General features: G+C 37.9%; 1 protein-coding gene and 1 long non-coding RNA gene across 2 annotated transcripts in view; both read right to left on the reverse strand.

Moving 5' to 3' along the window:
* The window catches only part of LOC127526148 (uncharacterized), a 75,551-nt gene extending 71,353 nt beyond the window's left edge, over nucleotides 1–4,198 (reverse strand). Inside the window, exon 1 of the long non-coding RNA XR_007933769.1 lies at nucleotides 3,859–4,198. This is a non-coding gene — a long non-coding RNA (uncharacterized LOC127526148). The remainder of the gene's footprint in view (nucleotides 1–3,858) is intronic.
* The window catches only part of LOC114644615 (hemicentin-2-like), a 405,336-nt gene that overhangs the window by 165,680 nt on the left and 218,323 nt on the right, over nucleotides 1–21,333 (reverse strand). The window lies entirely within an intron of this gene.

The following is a 21,333-nucleotide window of genomic DNA, read 5'->3' on the forward strand; positions in this document are numbered from 1 at the left end:
TTTATGCAGTGGCGATAAAGTTAATGAGCTAAAAAAATTCAATTAATTATAATGAGGTGATGTCAGAATGAATGTAGAGTGAAAAGACTGAGAAGGAGACTCACCATTCTTTTTGTGTTCAGCACATTTTCATAAGTGTTGGATGGGTTCTCTGTAACAGAAGATCAATTTTAAAAAAAAAGAAAGGAAAGACAATTTATGAATGACCATTGTTATCACTGCTATTCAATATTAGGTACTCAACAAAGTCATTGCAGATGTGATACAGGTTGACTTATTTATTTAACTATTATCCCATACCACCAGTACTAGGAATAAACACTCCACCTCCACTTCACCTCCTTCTGTCTCTCTCTGTTATCATCTCTCTTTTCTAGACTTTCTTAATCTGCTAATTAGCCTTTGCTCAACTAATTTCCAGACTCTAGTGTCATTGGGTCTCTGGCCTTAGATGGCTTTGAATCCCTGTTGGGGTCACTTGAAGCCAGGATCAGGGTGAGTCTGTCAAGCCTTGCAGCCACCAATGATAAGTCAATGACCCTGATACAGCACCCCACAGGGCTCTCTGATATTCACTGATGCCATTGCAACCACATACCTTCCATGGTCATGAAAGATCAAACAGTCTCTATGGTGTCTCATTTAAAAGGCCACACAGTCCCACAGTTTCAAGTCATTAATGGCATCATGGAGAGAAGAAATAGTCTGTAGTCTTGCTTCCAAAAGAAGAAAATTCTCCAACTTGGGTAAACATGCTGACATTAAGTTGCAAGTTGCTGCTTTGGCCTTCTGTTTAACTTCTGTTATTGCAATGAGGATAAGGCATCCATGCCAACCTGCTTTGGCTATTCTTCAGTGTCTCAGGGAAATCTTTATGTTTCCAGGTCAAAATTCCCTCTTTAGTAACTCAGTGTCTTTGACAACTGTCTTCTGGAGGCATACACAGCACTTACATAACATGCGTTTTGCTATTGAAACATTCTGCTTTACACTGACACTATGATCTGTGTCATCACTGCCATGTCTCTCTCTCTTTCTCTTTCCTTCTCAGCCTTGGTAGATTCTGTTTTTGTCCTCTACCACTACACTTTTTCCATGTCAATCCCCTGCTCATTGAACAATGCATCAAAATATTTACACAGTATGCCATTTAAAAGAGGGATGTTTTTTGGGATATATGCACAGACTGTCTGTATAAGGCTATGTAAGGTGCTATTGTTTCTTCTCAGGTCAACTCTGCAGTTAGACAATGGAAAACATTATTTTTAAATGTCTTATAGTTTGAATTTTCCAGTCTGTTTATAATGAGAGTGAACACCAAAGTTCAAAACCATGCAGTAGTGTAACTTGTACAGACATGCATGAGCAAACTGGTGAATGTGATTCCTGCTACCATGCTGAGGGTCAGTCACACCTATCACAGTGCATAACTACAGGACCTGAGTGATGCTATGTTTTCAAAAGGATTCCCTGGGAGTACTTCTGGTGCTGCAGCATAAAAATCCATGAAAGTAGGGATCATCAAACCTGGCAGCACTCCTGGTGGTCCCCACAGAATGTCCCTGCTCCATTTCAACCGGGATGCCTGCACACTTTTCAAATTGATAGCATCTCATACCAAACTCCTATCCAGAGCCTGAAATGTTGTGTCTTTCAATCATTCAATCATTCTGGCCAGCCCATAAAATCCATTACACTGCACATGCACTTGTTTAATTCACTTGTAATTTAGAAATGAGCTACAGTATACAAATATCTGATAAAGAAACAAATAAAAAAGTTCCAGTTCTGGTCAATCAAATTTTTATGAGTCGTGATGGACTAATTTTAGACAAATGAAATAAATGAGCAAAGCCAAACACTTCTGTCACATAAAGAGGGCAGTACTGGATCTTTATGAAAGCAGCAGTTTAGCAGTAACTCAGTGTCTCAGCTTTTCCTTGATATAGGTGTTCTCTAAAAGTGGTATTTAGTTCTAGGATCTTAAGGGCGATATTAATGGCAGTTTGTAATTGTGGCTAAAAGACATTACATGAAATGTGACTTTTTAAAAATGCCACTATGTCTTTTCTGGTATAACCACCCTTTATATGGCATTTTGGATAATGTGGGTATTTTTTGATAACAATTTAAGGGTTAACCACTGTCAATTTTGATAACCCATAGTTCTTTTTTTTTTATTAGGTTTCAATGAAAGAAGCTCATCTCCCCTTTTATACAGTACTATTGAGTACTTTCAGACAACAAGAAGTGCAAATGCCACGGGGTCTCCTTCATACCAACGGCAATACTCCTTCATAATGACTCACTAGGACTATGACTGCTCTTTTTATCTTTAGCCATCTGCCATCTTTAGCCACATTTCTGTCTATCTATCAACAAAATATTGTTATTTTCCAACCAGGCTCCTTGGTTTAAGTATGTTTTCCTTTTTGGTTAACATTTCAATAGCTTTTGCATTATTATTTGTATTGTGTTTTTATCATTTTGTGATATTTGCTAATATTGTTTTGTTTACATTTTACTTTATATTTTGTATTATGTATATTTGTTTCATAGTTATTGTCCTTGTGTTTTTGTGGGTGAAACCCCAAAACATCCTGATATCACCCCTGAAGAACCACCCTAAGCCTATGTATTTGAAGCTGAAAGGCATGTCCTTTAGTATGTCATTGGCTGTTGTTCTAAAGTGGTCTAAAGTTATTGTAAGATTTTTATGGTTCTTGATTATTTTATTTCAGTTTTAGGGTTTGGATTTTTGACATGCATATTTGGACTTGTTTTCTCTGCATGGCCTTATTTCTGCCCATTCTTGCCATTTTTAATCGTTTGAGATCTTCAGATACATATCTTTATTTTTAAAGATCCTGCTTTAGCCTTGTCATTCTAAGTCAGGTTTATTTTTGATATTGTCATTTATTTTGGGACATTCAAGATATTTTGAACTTAAAAGCCAGATTCCCTATTTTGGGCCTAGATAGGCCAATGCCTGCATGTGGAGTTGGGAAATCAGGCTGCTTTGAGGTTAGAAGAAGACCACATGATGGAACACTGGAAAAGCAAATTTTCATATTATTATAGACGGTAATGCTCTATCTGTTTAGAAAGTGTTCCAGAACTAATTATACTCTGTGGACATGAAAGTAAAAGAGATGTCATGAGGGAGTGAAAAAAAGACTACTAATAGATGGCAGAATTGATTTTCTGCTGGGAACATAGTTATTACTGCATATAACAGAGGGGGCATATGTGCTTTATTAGTTATGGAACTCAACAATGCCTGGAATTTTGGCCCAGAACTTTCATGGGGCCATCCTTGACCCAAGAAGTGATTCCAGCGGGTCCCGCAATCATTATCATTAGTTATGTTTTTCCAGGAGCGTTTTGTGTCTAGAGAAAGAGACTGAGGTGAGATAGTATCTAATGGAATATATTCCATGTGGCTGGGAGTATGTAAGCAAGAGAAGACAATGCGAGCAGACAGGGAGCAGAACCCTTTGAGGTAGATGCAAAGATGTTCCTTTAATATATAATGTACTTAAGTGTTGTTCTTAGATTACCTTTTTTTTTCTTAACAATGTGTTATTTTGTATATTTGTCCTCCTTAATATTAATCTGTGTTGAAAGTGTCACTATGGAAGCACCCTTACTGTTGAATATTCCACACATATGTTACACAGTCAGCTGAGGATTATGGTGATAAGAGTGAAACACACAAGAAATCTACAAAATGTAAGGAAACATTGATATCAGCCTGACAACAAAAAACAAGGTTGTGCCTATCAACAGGTTACCTAGCTTATCAGTATACAGTACTGGAGTGTGGAGCTGATTAACCATAAAGGAGAGATTACATACCGTTGATGTCTGCTTTAATATTTGAAACTTTTCTGCAAAGTGGGCCCATCCTGGAGATATAAACACACTGTTATTACCCATGCAGATTGATCACAATTAACCAATGAACTTCAACATGTGTGATTTTAACTGGATGAATTGTTACTAGTCTGCCAGTAAACACAAAAGGAAAAGAATAACAGCACAGCATAACAATCTGTTATGAAGGACTTTTGAATCTAAAATAAATTAATTCACTTACATAAATTATCATTTTCAAGCTTAGGTTGCCTGTAACATCAAATGTCTCATGTAATTTTCAGACATGCTAATTATCTGCAAAAAAGGAACAGAAGTAAGATAATCATTCACTGTACTCACCTGATGCTATTTGCAACAAGAAATGCAATCACTGCTACAAGAACACCCCCTAGAAATGAACCGATGATCGTTCCAGCTAGTTTTTCTGTTGTGAAAACTGTTCCTGGTAAAGGTGCTGTTAAAATACAAAACACTATCATGGTTTCTGAGGTGAGATATCATTAAATTCACATAATCTTTTAATGAAAACCAAAACATACAATTAAACAATTTTAATGATTTTAAACAAACTGTTCAGGGAAACTTTAGGTTGCTAGTCACATGCAATTAATGGATAAGCTGATTATTCCTGTAACTGAGTTTCAAGTACAACTGGTGAAATTTTCATCACAAGCAGGAAAAATTAACAAAATTGGATGCAATGGCCTTTTCCTGTTGATTTAAATATGTAGTCCATGTAGTGTCATATTGTTGGACTGGACAGGCCTGCAAAGAGCTATGAACATGAAAGAGTATTGAGATTCTGGTTTCAGAAAGCATACCTTTGGATATATGAACAGAATAGTGTATGCTAAGCACTTATGACTCCCACATACAATACAAATACAAGAGAAATCAAATATACTTTTCATCTGAGATGAGGCCAACATATATATTGTTTATGGCTATGGGTATCACCTGGTTGGTCAAACTATAATTTTGTGACCTGGTAAATGAATCACCCCATATCAGTGCTGCTCATGGTAACTAATCTCTTATAATTTAAAGAAGCAATGAGCTTTTCTGATTGGTTTACAGAAAGCAAAGAAACCAAGAACTTTGTATCCTTAGTACTGTTGATTAGTGAAAATGTCAGCAAATTTGCTGGGTTCACTGGTGACCTTGTTTGGCTAGCGTAACATCACACAACTGCAGCAGTCATGTTGGATTGGACAGCCTCCTGATTATATATTGCTGATCCGTTGTCCATCAATGGGTGTTTTTGCCCTTACTTATAATGCATGATGCAGTTCTGCACAGTCACCAAGTATAACAGCAAAGGTGTCCCTATAAGAAGTGTGCAACCAGCATCAGTTTTATGTGTGGAAAGGAGAACATGTGAGATGGCACATTGTGAATGGAATGGTCTACAAGTGAAAGCAGGTCACTTTGTAATGTTTTCACAGTCATGGAAGACCTGGCACTGTATGCAAATATGAGAATAAATAGTCACTTTTTATATGTGTACACATCTACCATCATATCATGTATATGATTCAGTATGTGAATGTTTGTGCATGTGTGTATAATTCAATACTTGTGCGAGCCTTTCAATATAGCTATACTCAAATCATATTTTTTGCTGAGTACCTTGTTGCATCAGCGCTTCCATTTTCACAAAGAAATCCCACCATTTATTCACACATTTGCATTCATTGTGAGGTCTGCTGTGTCTGTGAAGACTTTTCAAGTTAGCTGCGCTTTCCACTCATGGCTCGATCACTTGGCCCAGTATATGCCACTTGCATGTTCTCACCTCCCTATGTCACATTAATGCCGGCTTTTCTTTTCTTCTTTTTTTCTTTCTTCATCCTGTAAATCACTTTGAGCTACATCATTTGTATGAAAACTTCTTCTTCTTCTTTTTTCGGCTGCCATCGTTAGGGGTTGCCACTGTGGATAATCTTCTTCCATATCTTTATGTCCTCTGCATCTTGTTCTGTTACAACCATCACCTGCATGTCCTCTCTCATCACATCCATAAACCTTCTCTTAGGCCTTCAGCTTTTTCTCTTGCCTGGCAGCTCTATCCTTAGCATCCTTCACCCAATATACTCAGCATCTCTCCTCTGCACATGTCCAAACCAACGCAATCTCGCCTCTTTGACTATGTCTCCCAACCATCCAACTTGAGCCGACCCTCTAATGTACTCATTTCTAATCCTATCCATCCTTATCACACCCAATGCAAATCTGAGCATCTTTAACTCTGCTACCTCCAACTCTGACTCCTGCTTTCTGGTCAGTGCCACTGTCTCCAACCCATATAACATAGCTGGTTTCACTACCATCCTGTAGACCTTCCCTTTCACTCTTGCTGATATCCGCCTGTCACAAATCACTCCTGACACTCTTCTCCACCCATTCCACCCTGCCTACACTCTTTTTTTTCACCTCTCTTCCACAATCCCCATTACTCTGTACTGTTGTTCCCAAGTATTTTAACTCATCCACCTTTGCCAACTCTACTCCTTCCATCCTCACCATTCCACTGACCTCCCTCTCATTTACACACATGTATTCTGTCTTCTTCCTACTGACCTTCATTCCTCTCCTCTCTAGAGCATATCTCCACCTCTCCAGGGTCTCCTCAACCTGCTCCCTACTATCGCTACAGATCACAATGTCATCAGCAAAACATCATAGTCCATGGGGACTCCTGTCTAATCTAGTCTGTCAACCTGTCCATCACCACTGCAAATAAGAAAAGGCTCAGAGCCGATCCCTGATGTAATCCCACCTCCACTTTGAAAGCATCCGTCACTCCTACCACAGACCTCACTACAGTCACACTTCCCTCGTACATATCCTATACAACTCTTACATACTGTACTTATCTGTCACTCCCGACTTCCTCATACAATACTACAACTCCTTTTGAGGCACCCTGTCATATGCTTTCTCCACGTTCTCAAAGATACAATGCAACTCCTTCTGGCCTTCTCTATACTTCTCCATCAACACCCTCAGAGCAAACATCACATCTGTGGTGCTCTTTCTTGGTATGAAACCATACTGCTTCTCCCTAATCATTACCTCACTAATTAATCTAGCTTCCACTACTCTTTCCCATAACTTCATACTATGGCTCATCAATTTTATCCCCCTGTAGTTACTACAGTCCTGCACATTCCCTTTATTCTTAAATATTGGCACCAGTACACTTCTTCTCCACTCTTCAGGCATCCTCTCACTTTTCAAGATTCCATTAAACAATCTGGTTAAAAATTCCACTGCCATCTCTCCTAAACACCTCCACGTTTCCACAGGTATGTCATCTGGACCAACGACTTTTCCATTCTTCATCCTCTTCATAGTTGTCCTTACTTCCTCCTTGCTAATCCGTTGCACTTCTTGATTCACTATCTCCATATCATCCAACCTCTTCTCTCTCTCGTTCTCTTCATTCATCAGCCTCTCAAAGTACTCTTTCCATCAGCTCAACACACTCTCCTTGCTTGTGAGTACATTTCCATCTTTATCCTTTATTACCCTAACCTGCTGCACATCTTTCCCGGCTCGGTCCCTCTGTCTAACCAATCGGTACAGGTCCTTTTCTCCCTCCTTAGTGTTCAACCTCTCATACAACTCATCATACACCTTTTCTTTAGCCTACACCACCTCTCTCTTCACTTTGCGCCTTATCTCCTTGTACTCTTTTCTACTTTCTGCATCTCTCTGACTATCCCAGTTCTTCTTTGCCATCCTTTTCCTCTGTATACTCTTCTGCACTTCCCCATTCCACCACCAGGTTTCCTTTTCCTCTTCCTCTGTCCAGATGTCATGCCAGGCACCCATCTTGCTGTCACCCTTACTACATCTGCTGTAGTTTCCCAACTGTCTGGCAACTCTTCATTACTACCCTGCGCCTGTCTCACTTTCTCCCTAAACTCAACCCTGCAGTCTTCCATTTTCAACTTCCACCATTTGATCCTTGGCACTGCCCTCACTCTCTTCCTCTTCTTGATCTCCAAAGTCATCCTACAGACCACCATCCTATGCTGCTTAACTACACTTTCCCTTGCCACCATTTTGCAGTCTTCAATCTCCTTCAGATTGACTCTTCTACATACGATGTAATCTACCTGTGTGCATCTTCCTCCACTCTTGTACATAACCCTATGTTCCTCCCTCTTCTTAAAATACATATTCATCACAGCCATGTCCATTCTTTTGGCAAAATCCACTATCCTCTGACCTTCTCCATTTCTCTCCTTGACACCGTACCTACCCATCACCTCCTCCTCTCCTCTGTTCCCTTCACCAACATGTCCATTGAAATCTGCTCCAACCACCACATCCTGTCCCTTGGATACACTGTTCATCACTTCATCCAACTCACTCCAAAAATCTTCTTTCTCATCCATTGCACACCCAACTTGCAAGGCATATGCACTAACAACATTCATCATCACACCTCCAATTTCCAGCTTCATAATCATTACTTTGGCACTTTTTTCACCTCCAAAACAATGTTGACATACCGTTCCTTCAGAATAACACCTACTCCATTTCTCTTCCTATCCACACCATGATAGAACAATTTGAATCCACCTCCGATTCACCTGGCCTTACTTCCTTTCCATTTAGTCTCTTGCACGCAAAATATATCTTCCTCCTCTCCTCCTGCTTCCGGACACGTCTCCCCCCTATTCTTCTCCTTCTTCTTCTTCAGCCAACAGTAGCCCAATTTCCGCCAGCAACCTGTTGTCTAACAGTACTGGTGGTGGTCGTTGTTAACCCGGGGGCTCGACCGATCCAGTATGGAAATTTGTATTGTTGTCCGCATATTGATTTGGCAAAATTTTACACCAGATGCCCTTCCTGACATAACCCTTCCCATTTATCCAGGCTTAGGACCGGCACGAAGAAACACACTGGTTTGTGTGCTATATAAATAAATGTTGTTGTTGTTGCCTGTGTACCTTGTACCCCATGCTATGTGAAAAGCATTGTGATACAATTTCACATGAGTGCAAAGTCATTTTTTTGCCTAATGGAAATAAGTGAAGTGCCAACAGTTTTATAGTTTAGTAATAGTGCAGTAGAGGACTTTTTGATGTATAAAGGATATGCAAATGTACTGAAGTGAGAGCCAAAGTAAACAGACAGTAATTCATAGGTACCAATGTTCAGTGATGTTGCTTGTGATTATAAAAAGGGGATCTTTTGTGTAAAAAAGCAAAGACAAATATCAATAATCACATTTTCTGAATATAATTTCAAAAACGTAGTTGTTCGTAGTGTAGCAAGTTAGGAAAAGTCACAGAGTGTGACATACACACTGATGAAATAATTAGAGATTTAAAAACATAACATTGACATTCCCCCTGACAATTCTAGTGTTAACTTATTTTCCCTCTCTACTTCTTGTGGTGCCTCTTTGAGATGTGGGAGTTCCGAGTTGGAGAGCCACTGCATTAGAGAGCTGTTCCCCATTACAGAAGAGGGGCTACATGATGCCTGAGACAAGCATCTCAGACTCTTTTCTATTGTGTTTTTTATTACCATGAGATATGAGACTTGTGTAGAAGCACAGTAAATCAAGCATTGCTCTCACATCCGTCTATGTGAAAGTTACAGTTAAAGTTAAAGTTAGGCCACGATAATTGGTCTAGTAAAGCTGATGGAGTCTTCTCTGGCCCTCGGTGACACTTAAGAGACCATTGCACTATTATAATTAACTCAAAACTAGTTTCAGTTTCCACATTGATATCAATGCATTTCGCAGTGTTTGCTGAAATTCCCAATTCTTTCCGTGTTTTTGCAGAGGATTTCTCATCACTGTTGCAGCTGACAGCAAGGCAAATTCTAAATCACCCCCCATTTCTGTGTATTTTAAGTCTGTAATGTTTCAACAGACAATGATAATTCATTTTCATCTACTGCCATGTCTTATACTTGTGATAGATGTTGGGGTTTTCATTGTAAAATTATTTATATATATATATATATATATATATACAGGTGCTGGTCATAAAATTAGAATATCATGACAAAGTTGATTTATTTCAGTAATTCCATTCAAAAAGTGAAACTTGTATATTAGATTCATTCATTACACACAGACTGATGTATTTCAAATGTTTATTTCTTTTAATGTTGATGATTATAACTGACAACTAATGAAAGTCCCAAATTCATTACACACAGAGTCTATTACAGTGCTCTGGAGGAATTTTGGCCCACTCATCTTTGCAAAATGTTGTAATTCAGCTTTATTTGAGGGTTTTCTAGCATGAACCGCCTTTTTAAGGTCATGCCATAGCATCTCAATTGATTCAGGTCAGGACTTTGACTAGGCCACTCCAAAGTCTTCACTTCAGCCATTCAGAGGTGGATTTGCTGGTGTGTTTTGGGTCATTGTCCTGTTGCAGCACCCAAGATCGCTTCAGCTTGAGTTGACGAACAGATGGCCGGACATTCTCCTTCGGGATTTTTTGGTAGACAGTAGAATTCATGGTTCCATCTATCACAGCAAGCCTTCCAGGTCCTGAAGCAGCAAAACAACCCCAGACCATCACACTACCACCACCATATTTTACTGTTGGTATGATGTTCTTTTTCTGAAATGCTGTGTTCCTTTTACGCCAGATGTAACGGGACATTTGCCTTCCAAAAAGTTCAACTTTTGTCTCATCAGTCCACAAGGTATTTTCCCAAAAGTCTTGGCAATCATTGAGATGTTTCTTAGCAAAATTGAGACGAGCCCTAATGTTCTTTTTGCTTAACAGTGGTTTGCGTCTTGGACATCTGCCATGCAGGCCGTTTTTGCCCAGTCTCTTTCTTATGGTGGAGTCGTGAAAACTGACCTTAATTGAGGCAAGTGAGGCCTGCAGTTCTTTAGACGTTGTCCTGGGGTCTTTTGTGACCTCTCGGATGAGTCGTCTCTGCGCTCTTGGGGTAATTTTGGTCGGCCGGCCACTCCTGGGAAGGTTCACCACTGTTCCATGTTTTTGCCATTTGTGGATAATGGCTCTCACTGTGGTTCGCTGGAGTCCCAAAGCTTTAGAAATGGCTTTATAACCTTTACCAGACTGATAGATCTCAATTACTTCTGTTCTCATTTGTATTTTAAAACATTTGCTAATATAGCATCCTTTATACCTCAAACAGCTGAATGGTCCATGAACATTATTTTTGAGGTATGCAGCATTAGACAGCATTTGAATATGTTTACCTGCAGTTTCCAAAACTATTTGAGTATGAACTTTCCCTTGAAAATAACAGCAATCTCTAATAAGTATATGCTGTAAGAAGAGGTAAAAATAATCCATCATAACTTCTCCATTAGGACTAACTCCAACTCTATGACTCAGGATGGGCCATGGCAGTTTATTTTTTATTTTTTTGGCTATGGCATTAAAAGGTGAACTTTTCTAAGAAAACAGCACCAATACCAAAAGGGGAAACAGAAGCAAACCTGGTGTTCCATAAAATATTGAAGCCACAGCCAGGACTGGTACCATGCAATGCTAAAGCAAATTTTTCTACCACCAGTGTGGAATATTTTTAAAACTGGCTGTTGACTGTTTACCTTTAATCATTTAAATCATCTGGATCAGATGAGGTTATCTTTTGATGAGGTGTACAGGTAGCTATGCTTTTCACACTCTCAGTTGCCATGAATGGAGATGCTTGTTTTTATTTTTGTTTTGTTCCACCTCCATCTTTCACCCACCCTCAAGGCAAAACAGACGGGAGAGTGGCATGGCCATTTACAAGAGCGGTCATCTTTTTCGGGAACAAGAAATCTGTAACTGCTGTTATCATGACTGTTAACATTACTAGTTTAATAGCTTAACAAAATCTGATTAACCTGTTGAATCTTGTTATCTTATCTGATTTAATGAATATGAATGATTACTTTACTATGCAAAACTGAATGGAAAACTTTGCTGGTAGCCTGGTTCCCCAGGTCTTGCTACAGCCTGCTTTAAAAACATTATGACAATTTTATTTAAATACACTGTTATTAGGAAAGCACAAAACTTATTAAATAACCATGTACAAAATGTAGTAACAAGATAGTTTGGCTAAACAATTATATAGCAACAATGCAGCTCAAGGCCATGTCACTACACAATTTCTCCAGCAGTATTCAGTCACAGACTTCATTTAGAAGTTCTTAGTGAGTTTGGTGCAGTCACGGCACACTTCTGTGACCACCAATTGTGTAGTATGAAACACCCAGTGACTTATTCTGACCTCAGATTTGATTTGGCCTTAAATCATAGGGTGGGCTCTGTGTGCGCGGCAACTGACAACCAATGATTGTTCACCTAGAAGTGCAATCCATGCAGTGAAGCCACAAGGAAACAAACAAATGTGTGTTTAGGACCTCAAAAATAGAAGAGAGGCTTTGACTGATGTTTTGTGTTTTACGTACAATGACAAAACAGGAAAATGACACAGATTGCGCCACCATGAAGAGACAGCAGGTTATTAGTTGCCAGAAAAACTGGTAAGATTACTTTACTTTGGAAATATGAAAATGTGCCTTTACAACAATTATTATTGCAAAAGTTAACTTAATATAACTTTGATGATCACAGAATGCAAATGCATAACTGAATGGTCTTGTTGCTACAGTGTTATGGATATTGATGATATAACATACTGATTAGTAAGATTGTGGTGGGCTGGCGCCCTGCCCGGGGTTTGTTTCCTGCCTTGTGCCCTGTGCTGGCTGGGATTGGCTTCAGCAGACCCCCGTGACCCTGCAGTTAGGATATAGCGGGTTGGATAATGGATGGATGGATGGCTGGATGGATTAGCAAGATACAGTAATAATTACTGCCAGCATTTTACAGATCCTGGGTTCAAATTCCATGTTTGGTTGTTGTTTCAATGGAGATGATTGGTAGTCATAATCACTGATGGGTTTCTGCATGCGTTTGCGCTACAATTAACTTTTTCCTGTGTTGAGCAGTTTCCTGCGTTCAACCCAGCTCAGCTTTCCATGATTCTGATTTGGATTAAGTAAACATTCAGCCTTTTAAATGGCTGTTTTCATATTACAGACAAAAGTTTCATTTTTTTCACAGTGTAGCACAAGTATCACTAAGTGCAAACATCTTCACCTTTATGAAGCTTCATCTTTAAGCATTACTCAAGGACTGTTTTTTAGCATTAGGATGAACAGGTGCTTGCATATATATATATACTGTATATATATATATTGTCGCAGTAGAGGCGTGGAGCCACCTCTAACACCCTCAGGTACCACTCTGAACACGAGGTAAAAGCACAAGACTTCTTTATTTTGTCTTGACGTGCACAAAGCACCCTCCACTCCACACTCATATAAATCACAATAAACTCTCAATAATCACAAATCCTCCTCGCCCAGACACTTCACCAACCTACCTCCCAGCTCAGCTCAATGTCTGGGCTTTCCCACAATCCTTTTATACACCCTGACCCGGAGGTGTTCCTGCCTAATCAGTCCACAGTTCCTTTTCCCTTCCGGGTCAGGGTAAACAGTCCTTTTCTTCAACCCGGGAGCACGTCGTTTCTTCCTGTCACGTGACCGTGACGTACTCCCGGGTTATAGGGCGCATAAGAGTCCATGAGCCCCCCTACAGCGACTCCCGGTGGCCCCAAAGGTATCCAGCAGGGCTGTGTATAAAAACTACATAGTCCATGAGGCCCTGCTGGAACTCGGGGCACGATCATGCTGTCGGGAGAGCTCCTCCTGGCGGCCTGGGGGTGAGGGCCGGAGTAAAATGCCGGCAATCCACCACAATATATATATATATATATATATATATATATATATATATATATATATATATATATATATAATGAGGATATGCACATATATATATATTATAAATATATTTAAAGATTATTAGGTATTGCATAATTATCATGTGTGAAGAGTATACTGAAATTCTCACTTGCTTTTTCAGCCTAGATACAAACTGTAAAGGTTTTCAAGTTGAATAGTGAGACAGTAGCAATGTTTTGAATGAAAGCTATACTTCAACAACAAATAAGTTTAAATGGGTATTGTTCACAAAATCTAATGAAGTGAAATGTCATGACTCTGAATTTACTTGGATTTAGTGTGGATGTGGAAGTAAGTGTGCTCTACAATAATTTGTCATTTATTCTATGTTTAGTTTTAGCATTGTACCCAACACTGCCAGCACAGACACCGATCCCCTGTGACCCATTGTTGGAAAAGGAAAGTTTGAAAAATGAAAGAATTCACATTTATTCTATGTAGTCTATTATTATGCTTGTTTCAGACTGGACACGTTTGTCACATTTGTTTTGAATATAGTGGTACTGGCAAGTATTTGTATGACTTAAATTGCCTATCAACATAAATACCTGAAGTAGTAGTAGTACAATCTATATCAAATTATCATTGCATTAATAATATTAAAACTAAAGATAGGCAAAATAATGATTTTTTTAAAATATTGCAATATAACAATAACCAATCTTCTGTAGTTAAATTATCAATTAAAAAACACACATAAAAACACTCGCCTTTTTACTCACCTCTGACATCAATCACTGTGTGCACAGCAGCATACCTGTGTGTAACGTCATTGAAAGCCCAACATGTGTAGTTACCCGCCTGATCCACCTGAACTTTCCTTATTTCTAGCTCCTGGCTTCTTTTGTAAAGAGAAGTTCCATTTAAGAACCATTGAATCTGAGCAGTAGGATTGGACTGTGCTGAGCATTGTAAAATAAGAGAAGATCCAGCAGCATAGACTTGTTCGTATAGACTGACAGACAAAGTGGGAAAGTCTGGTCCATCTAAAATACATACATAGTAAATATGAACACATTAAATGTTCTTTTTTTCTCTTCTACTCTATATAATTAATTGTGTAATGCATACATTACTAATACAGTATTCTTGCTCTGCTAATGTATTTTCTGTATTGACATACAAGCTTTTAAAACATTTTATCAATCACTTCATTCAATCATTTCTTTCATTTATAAATAATGGAAAGTATAATATAATGCTAAGATCTATTTTCATCCACACTTACATTTTATATCAAGGCTAAAGGGCTTGCTGATATTGTTACTGAAATGGTTATACACGTAGCAGTAGAAGGGCCCATCATCTGATCTCAACACTCCTGAAATAGTTAAGGTTCTCTTATCAGCACTCAAGTGAATCCTTGGAGTATCTAACACCTCTGAGCTGCCATTGAACCACCGGAAAGAGACATCTGAGCCAGAGGCTGTGCAGGTCAAAGCCACTGTGTCATTGAACTCTACAGGATTAGGCACATTGGACTGGATTGTTGGTACAGAAACTGGATCTGTAGAGAAAACATAAAGCAGATAATTAGTCTACACACAGCTCAAAACTAACAGCTACAAGTAGATAAAGCATATTTACAGTACATTTTGTAAACTATGCCTGATATTAGCTGGCAGTCTCTATAGAATTAGTTGACTTGTGGGTGCTGCTTCAAGAGTTTTATAAATGCCAGAGGACGTGGTGCTGAGGTGTCACCCGCTGTACTCAGGTCCCAATCCAGGTGGTTCATCATGTGGTGTGTGTGGCAACACACTATCAGCGCATGCTCCCAACCTATACCCCGCAGACAAATCTCTGGATTTATTTTGATGTCTAAAATATTTTCTCTTTTTTTTTACTGTGGCTATTGAACTCTATGCTATAATAAAGTCAATAGGGTTCTTGGTAGACAAAAGACAAACCTTTCCCACATGCATTTTACCATCACAATCTGCACTTATTCAATAATTTAGGAGCACCTCCAAATAGAGATACCACAGCTTTGCACGAGGACAAGGAAGGTATGTGGTTTGGATAACTTACCTTTGGAACAGCCTTGAAAATGTATGAATTTTCAAAGTAACCTGAAATCCTCTGTCAAACTACTCACTAAGAATAAAATCCCTGGCCAGACAAAGGAGATGAGAATTTGTGCACAGTAATTCTTTTGTTTTAAAGTATTTTTTTGCTTTCTATTTCCCTGTTTGTACTATTGTGGACAATAAACATCATGAAGGCCATAAATCATTTAGTAGTTGCTATCTATCTATCTATCTATCTATCTATCTATCTATCTATCTATCTATCTATCTATCTATCTATCTATCTTTCAAAGATACTGTATATTGGTTAGAACTGCTTTATAACTTGAGTCCAGAGTTCAGACAGTGGCCTAGACACTCTTCATGTTGAAATTTCATGATTTCTGTATTTTTACATTGTTTTCTCTTTTGTTTCAGTTTCCCCATACCCCAAAGACATGTTCATGTCATTGTGTATATGAATGTGCCTTGCAATGGGCAGCCGGCCCATCCTGGGTTTGTTCCTACCACTGATGCTGCCAGCGTAAACATTGCTACTGATTACTGGAATACATTGGTACAGAAATTTAAAGAATGAATGCTGTCGGTATTTATGTGGGACACTGAATTTTAATAATACTGAGATGAGAAGTCTCTTTTGAGTAACCGCATATCACATAAAACAATTACACTGAAATCCCACAGTCTATGTAGGGATTTCATTTAATACACCGAGTGAGCTTTTCCTGCTTAAATAATTTGCAGATCTTCAGAGTGTTTAAACAAGCACATACAGACTTATTTTTTCATTATTTTTTTTCCCTGCATTATTATTGCTGGCATTCCTCCTCTATCTTGCTTTTATATATGACGGTTATGCTCAAACAATGAAGATTAAGAGAGTGTATTGTCAAAAATTTTGTTTCATACTATTTCCTGCTTTCTATTTCCTTGTTTGTATTATTGTGCACAATAAACAACATGAAGTCCATAAATTATTTACTAGTTGCTACTACCAATTCAAAGTTACTGCATATTGGGTAGAGCTGCTTCTTTACAACTCGAGTCCACAGTTCAGACAGTGGCCTAGACACTCTTCATGTTGAGATTTCATGATTTCTCTATTTTTGCATTGTTTTATCTTTTGTTTAAGTTTCCCCAAACCCCAAAGACATGTTCGTTAGGCTGATTGGTGACTTTAAATTGGTTCTCTGGTTGTGTATATGAATGTGTCCTGCAATGGACAGCCAGCCCATCCTGGGTTTGTTCCTACCACTGATGCTGCCAGCATAGAACTTGCTACTGATTACTGGAATACATTGGTACAGAAATTGAAAGAATGAATGAAGTTGGTATTTATGTGGGACTCTGTAATAATACTGAGATCAGAAGTCTCTTTTGAGTAGCTGCATATCACATAAAACAGAATGACAATGAAACCCCACAACCTATGCAGGGATAACATTCAATGCACAGAGTGGGCCTCTCCTACTTTAATAATGTGCATATCTTGTTTATGTGTAGAGTTGTTTAAACAAGCACAGTCTTATTTTTTCATTTTCAATTTCTTGTTTCTCTGAATTATTATTATTGGCATTCCAGGTCCATCTTGCATTTATATGTGACTGTTATGCTCAAACAATGAAGATTAAGAGAGTGAGTTATAGTACAATAAGATTAGTCTGCACATCACCATAATCATTGTCATCATCATCACCATCACCACTTTTACCCATCTTTAACTTTTTCAGCACTTTTGTGACTCCCAGTTTCAAAACACTACAGATTAATCCTTCTGTTTTCTCCCAATGAACATCATTACCCATTCATTCTTTTCATTTGACAATTTCAATTGTACTTCTTCCAAGAATCTTCAATCCCATATCTATCAGTCGTGATGATATTAGTCCAAATTTATCAATGAGAATATTTTAAACCCATTTTAAAAATTCATATTTCATCCCCATTTTAAAGTTGATAATCAACTGAGAATATTTCATGTTCACTCTGAGTCAGTGCTTTAAGGGTCAGGAAATGAAAACAATTGTAAAGGCTGGCATGTAGTGAGTCGCCGTACAGTTAGTCTGAATACGCATGGGCCTCTGTTCTTATGAAAATGCTTTTGTCACGAAGCACTTAATCTTTAGTGGGACTATTTAGATTTTAAAACATTTGAATAAAATTATTTTAAATGCTAATTAATGAACCTGCACACAATCCCACCACAATGTCCAGCTAAATCTCACCACCAGGCTAGTGAAATCCCACCAAGACCTCCTCGTGGGGCCGGCTGGAAATAAGAACCTTCAGGGAACTTGACTAATGGTGGGGGTCTCCAATGACCAGTGGTACAACACATTGGTTTTTCATCACATCAGTCATGCTATGTTCATTTGAAACTCAACTGAGAATGTTTATGATGCTAAATCACATTAAACTTGTTACACCAAGTGAAGCTCAGTGGTCTTCTTCACTTAATCAGCTGCGGGACTGCAAAAGCTGGAGTAGACTAGCTAGTACAGTATATCCTGTTAAGATGTTTCTGTTATTGGAAGACAGTAAGGTGGTACATGACCTGCAGAAAAGAACAGTGATCATGCAGGTGTCGTTGCAAAAAAGGAATTATTTTTGTTTATTATCTTTACCTCTGGATCTACTTAAATATCTTTTCTCATTGATAACATCCATTTCATAGTTCCAAATCAGTAGGTTTATCAAACAAGGGTGAGTGTTGAAGACACCACATTAATTATGGCAAACAATATCTTCAAATATCTGTGGCAACTCTAGCCAATTATTATTTATAAACTTTATCATTGTGTTTAGATTGGGAAGTTAGCTGAACTTTCGGTCAGTGTTAACATCATTCAGTGGTTGTTCAGCTTTCATGTAAATTGTAGCCAGCAGGTAAGATTTAATTTTCCTCCATCATCCCTAAAAATACATTTACATTTACAGTATTTGCTTAGCAAATGTTTTTATACAAAGTGACTTACAAAAGAGATAAACAATCTTGTATTTTTGTCAGCAACTGTAGTAGGACAGGTAACAAAAGTTGATTGCCATAAGTGAAAGTATGTAATAGCTCATATATTTATAATCATAGATTACAATCAGTAAAGCAATTAAACTTAAACTAACCAAGAATATAAAGTATCGCAGCTCAAAAGTGTGTCCTATAACATTGTATTCCATTACAAGTACCATATATTGTATTTCTTATTCATTCATGCAATGGACTATATGTACACTCTCTTCTGGATTCCATGTAAACCTGCTACCTCACTTCCGGTGCTAATATCAACACAGACTAACTATCAACACAGACTATAATCACTTCAAGATGTGCCCAGACTTACAGTGCCCAGACTTACAGTAAACAATATAAGTCACATTACTCAAACATTAATCACACGTCAGGAGCTAAAAGGGAGAATTACTTTAAATGATATGTTTCAAGCTATTCCACAATTATGAAGGTAAGATGTATTAACATGTTTGTGTAAAAGTCAAGTTTAATGTAGTGGTACTGCTAATGTGTGTCAATCTCTGTTACAATTTTACTAAATTTTTTGTCAAATTCAGTTTTACACAAGAGTCAGAGAAAGGTTACCATTAGGACTCAGGGCTACAGATCACTGAAGAAAAGCCAAATGCCTCACAGTTTGTGCATAAGATATCCTGCAGGTTCAGTGCAAGTTTGTTCACGAGACAGGTTCCTGTCAGTCAAATCAAGTTCCTGTGAATCATATGATCTAAAAGCATAAAAAACTGTAGTCATGGTCCTGGAGGATTTTATCATCGTCCTCCTCCTCCTCATCTGGTGTGTCACCCTTTGTCAGTCCTTTTCTCCTCTCCCAAACCACGGTCTTAAAAGTGGAACAGAGAAATTGTTAAACTCAAGCAACGCAGAAACCATTCCTTTCTTCAACAGTCGCCGTCCTGTCTCAGACTGTGGCTTGCGAAAATTCTCTTTTTTAAAATGACAGCTACAAACTAAGGATGATGACAAACTGGATTGCTATGTCCAGTCCTGGATAGCGATGATCCATGTAGATCGGGTTTCTGTATCAGAGGGAGATGTATAAATAGTAAGTACCTTGTTGTATGCACTGGAAGCTGAACATGAAGGTGCACATCAATGTTTAGCCGTAGAACTATCTGTACGTTGGCATTTGAACTTCTTTTTCTCAGACATTTTCACCACTAAACAAAAATCACAGCTGCAGTTTGGAAAATGGAAGTGACTGAGCGTGCTGAGATTTCACCAGAAGTACATCAGCACTACCCTGTTCATATGGCCTATCTGCAAATATGCTGATAATTTTGTACTGATGGAGTTTTTAAAATCCAACACCTCATGCTAGCAATGTTTTAACAATCAAGTGTCACACTTATTTAATAAATAACCTTCTGATAACCTTCTCAAAGTAAATGTGAAGAAAAGAAAGGAGATAATCATAGACTTCAAGAGAAGAAAAGGAAGTAGTCTCACCTACTGTTATGAATGGAAAACTGGTTGAGCCAATCACATTGTAAAAATATTTGGGAAATCAGGATGTTAATTAGTTGAGGGTTTTGATTGGGCACTGATCACATTTAGCATGTTTTTATAAAATAAACTGAATGATTTTAGTATTAACTGCTGAATTTTACAAAAGTTGTAAATATAATGTTTGTGAAAAACATGTGGTAAAGAAAGTTAAACCACAAAATGTGTTTAGAAAAGCAAGCAAAATGATTGGAATTGATTCATTATCTGTGGAAGAGACCATTTTTGTATCTTTATTAACTACTACTCCTATAAGCCCAAAACTCAGAGTTGAAGTTATTTGACTTGTACACTTCATATAGCATTTTTTATCTTTGTGACTTCCATTCCACATTTTCATTCATCCATTCTTTTTAATTTTGGAATGAATTTGCACTGCATAACAGGTAAAATGCTTTTAATCCTGATCCACTGCTCCTCAACTGTCTTTTCAGTTAGAAGTTTGTCCCAGTTTATCTTTTTAGGTTTTCTCACATCTGATAATTAGCCTACTAAAATTAGTTTTTCACCATTTTAGTTTTTTAACAATATGTCAAAACACTATGAAATGCATTATGTAATCATCATCATATTCTGATATTTCGAATCACTTCTACCCCCTGAATTTGACCCTGAAAAATGTTAAATCCAGAGAAAGTTTTACTCTTGTTGGTGCTTTAACATAATGTATTAAAAAATAAACATAATAATAATAATAAAAAAATCAGTCACTGATTACCTCTAATTCTGTTCTTATTCTCATCTGCTGTAAAGGGAGAATCACTAAATATTGAAGCAATTTTCATTTTTAGGCAACAGATGTGCAACTTTATTTTCCATGTAACTCAATAAAAGCTCAAATTTGATTCAGCAAGCAAAAAAAGGTTAGCATTTGTACAGAATCTGTTGAAAATTCAAGTAAATAAAGATATTTTTGCTGGTTTGTGTATTGATGCATATTAAACAATCAATGTTTCAGGAGTTGAGTGGTCAATTCACTAAAACAATATGAAATGGGGAAATGTATAGATAACAAAATAGATGGAGCACAAGCAATACCTGGGAAAATAACTCAATTTACT

The sequence above is a fragment of the Erpetoichthys calabaricus genome, chromosome 17 (genome assembly GCF_900747795.2).
Source record: "Erpetoichthys calabaricus chromosome 17, fErpCal1.3, whole genome shotgun sequence".
NCBI lineage: Eukaryota > Metazoa > Chordata > Cladistia > Polypteriformes > Polypteridae > Erpetoichthys > Erpetoichthys calabaricus.